This window comes from Octodon degus, unplaced genomic scaffold (genome assembly GCF_000260255.1).
Source record: "Octodon degus isolate 3935 unplaced genomic scaffold, OctDeg1.0 scaffold00077, whole genome shotgun sequence".
Taxonomy (NCBI): Eukaryota; Metazoa; Chordata; class Mammalia; order Rodentia; family Octodontidae; genus Octodon; species Octodon degus.
In genome coordinates, this window is record NW_004524653.1 from 6925899 (window position 1) to 6929201 (window position 3303).

A 3303-nucleotide genomic window follows, 5' to 3' on the forward strand; every position below is an offset into this window, starting at 1 on the left:
AAAATATTCTTATGAAAACAACTCATAGCTCTTTATACTTTGTTGGGAGAGGAGTGTTAATTATGCTTATGAAGTACATATGGTGGTTTCCATATGATAACTTGTATTCCATAAAGCCTGAGCAAATATTTTATTTATCTATCTTTAACATAAGTATTTCAAACTGATAATTTTTTTTTAACTGTAACGTAGTTTTCCAGTCACATTTTGAAAACTGAGTAAGAACATACTTTGAGCAGATGAGCTTAGCTAACTTTGCTTTGCAAGTAGAAAGCATAGAGTGTGTCTGAATTATTCATATTTGGTGAACAGTATATCTTTTTATATTTTGAGGCTTAATTTGCTGACAAAACAGAGTCTAATAAATCATTTGCATTTCACCTCTGCTCTTACCAGAATAAACTAAAACCTTTTGTGATTCTGAGCATGAAACTTCTCCCCCAGGCCCATAGGTAAACCCATAACACACACTCTAGTAAGAGCCACTATGATTGTTTTGCCCAAAGCTATTTGGCTGGCCCACCAGGAATCAGGTCTTCTTGGGGAAGACTTATGTCATCATTAATAACTAGAAAATTCAACAGGTTTCATGTAAAATTAGGTTTAAGCTATAGTTAACAGAATATAAAGTGCTCGCTCTATTGTTTTTCTTTTTTTTTTTTCTTTTTTTTTCTTTATAAGGCGGAGTCTTTTCTGTATAGTTCAGGCTGGCCCTGAACTCACTTTGTAGCCCAGACTGTTGTCGAACTCACAATGATCCTCCTGCCTCAGCCTCCCAAGTACTGGGACTAGAGGCATGCGCCACCGTGCCTGGCACTTAATATTTTTGAAGGGTTGAGAATTTATTCTCTTTGAACCCAAAGTTTTCAGTATGAAGTATATAGAGTAGAAATTAATCAGTTTAGAGAACCTTACTGTAAAACACTGCTTTTCATACCTCACTAGAATACATAACTTTTGTCCTTTGGCAAGGAGGCAAGGAATGAGGAATCGAACTCAGGATCTCAAGCTTGGCAGGCAAGCACTACAACGCTGAGCTGTATTGCTGGCCCAATTTTTGTCTTTTTGGTTCTTACACTCATTACAACACTTCATCAGTATTGGAGTTGAGTAGTGGACACAGGCTATTTGGAAGTCATTTAGAAAGAGTCTGGACTATCTCGGTGCGTTTTTGTAGTAAACCTAGTGACATAAACTGCAAAATATTTTTAAACATATCTGAATACAGCATCTTTTTTGCTTCATGAAGCCAATGATGAAATCCAGATGGTTTCCTTTGTATTATCACTGTATAAAATCTAAAAATATCCAAGGAAAACTAAAGGATTACCTTATTTTGCTTATTTCATATAAGCTTTCTGCCCATATAATGCAGTGTGTAGATTCTTCATCTTCCTGGTCAAGTGTTTTGCCCAAGCTTCCCCTACTGCTTTTTTTTTTTTTTTTTTTTTACTTCTTTTTTTGTAAGATAAAAATAAGTGATACAAAATTCCAAAACAAGATAGGAAATTATGGTTATTACAGTACAGGTTATTTTCAAAGTAGTTGCTCAGATTATCAGATAAAGGCATGTACCATTGATCAAGCAATATACACAATGTTCCTTTCAGTGAACTAATAGAAATTAATAGTTCGATCATATATATTTTCCAGCTCCTGTTTTCTATTGAAATGCTGATTTGGCCCAAAAAGATGTTAATGAAATCGCAGAAATTAATGGAACAGTGTGTTAGATGAAAGTTAAACCTGCTAACCTAAGTCTTAGACATTGAGTATAGCCACCCACAATTCATACTAGTTAAGGTTCTTTTCAGATGTTATTATTTGAAAGTACTTTAACTTGTAAATTTAAACAGTAAAAGAGGTTTATTTACAGGCAACACCTTGAAACACTAGCATTGGCTAAACCTTCACCAAGGCATTCGTTACTTTTAAATACGTTTCACCAATGATACACTCTCAGATGTACTCTACTATGAAAGTTGGGTTGAAAGTTGTTGGGAATGGCCTAAGCACTCTGTTGCTGTGCTGTCAGGCTACCCAGATGGTGGGAGCACTAGAATTTATGGCCCTTGTGGAGGGCCACTAGCAACATCACTTCATCCCTCAGCTCCACCAGTCTAGTGGCCTCAAAACACTTGGGTTTGCACGTTTTTTCAGGCCAGAGAGAAGAGTCCATGACTGAGTTGGAGGAATGTCAAGGCCCAGGCCACAGCAGCCCTGTAAAATGCGGCCCTTGTCCACTGAATACTCAACCTTACCAGGAAGGGTTCAGGCCCAGGGACTGCCCTTTTCTCAAGTGGGCTTGTGAAGCACGAGGTCACACCCCACCTTTAAGGCAGTGTCCCTGCCCCTTCCAGCTGCCGCCCAGCCGGTGAGCGCGCCTCCGAGCACGTGGAGCTGCCCTGGGCTGCCCTGCACACCCCTCCTTCCAGATGTAGTCCAGGCTCAGCTGGGCCCGCGCAGGGATCCCCAGCACGGCCACCTGACTGAGTGCTGGGCGTGCTGCGGCCCGTTGCTTCTGCCTCCGCCGCTGGCGCTGCGGCCAGAGGAAGGCGCCCGCCAAGCACACGGGGCCTGGGAGCGCACTGCGGCCATTATCCGCGGCGCCTCCTAGTGGGTCAATGGCAAATCCTCTAGGTTCTCGCGAGAGCTCCCCTCAGTGGGGATTATATAATTTCCCTTAGTGGGGGTCGGGGTGCTGGGGGACCTTCCCCCTAAGAAAAGTTGGGTGCAGACATCGATTGAACTAGGAGAGTTAGATCTGAGAGACATGGAGGGAAGGGGTGCAGTCCCCCCCACTGCCCCCCCACTTGGCTGGACAATGAGTCCTCTTATGCTAATGAGATACTTACGTCACTTCCGCTCTTTCTCGGCCGCCATTTTGGCTAGGGCAGGTTCGGGGACTCGCTCCGAGGCGCTTGTATTGTCTGCCGAGGGGAGACGCGGGATCGGCCCCCTCCCCCGCCCGTTGCCGCTGCCGCCTCCGCCGGCCCGGTTTCCCCTCCGCCGCCCGCCGGGATCCATGAGCTGAACTCCCGCCCCCCGGCCGCCGCCATCTTGTGCCCCCTCCCCCTCCCGCAGGCACCGCTAAGGGGGATTTTGGCGTCTCCTCAGACACAGCTCCCTCTCTCGGTCCCCGCCGCCGAGGAGCGAGGGAAGCGCGGCCGCCGCCGCCCGCCCGCGCCGGTGAAGCCGCCGCTCCCACACCCTCCGTCTCCTCCCTCCGCCCCTCCTTTGTCTGCACCGCTCGACGACGCTGCTGCCGCCGCCGCCGCCGCCCGCGCGGGGACTGGAGCGAGC

The 3303-nt window shown here is 46.4% G+C and overlaps 1 protein-coding gene across 1 annotated transcript in view; it reads left to right on the forward strand.

Annotated features, from left to right (window-relative positions):
• The window catches only part of Adnp (activity dependent neuroprotector homeobox), a 38311-nt gene that overhangs the window by 297 nt on the left and 34711 nt on the right, over window positions 1-3303 (forward strand). The gene's annotated exons all lie outside the window — the stretch shown is intronic.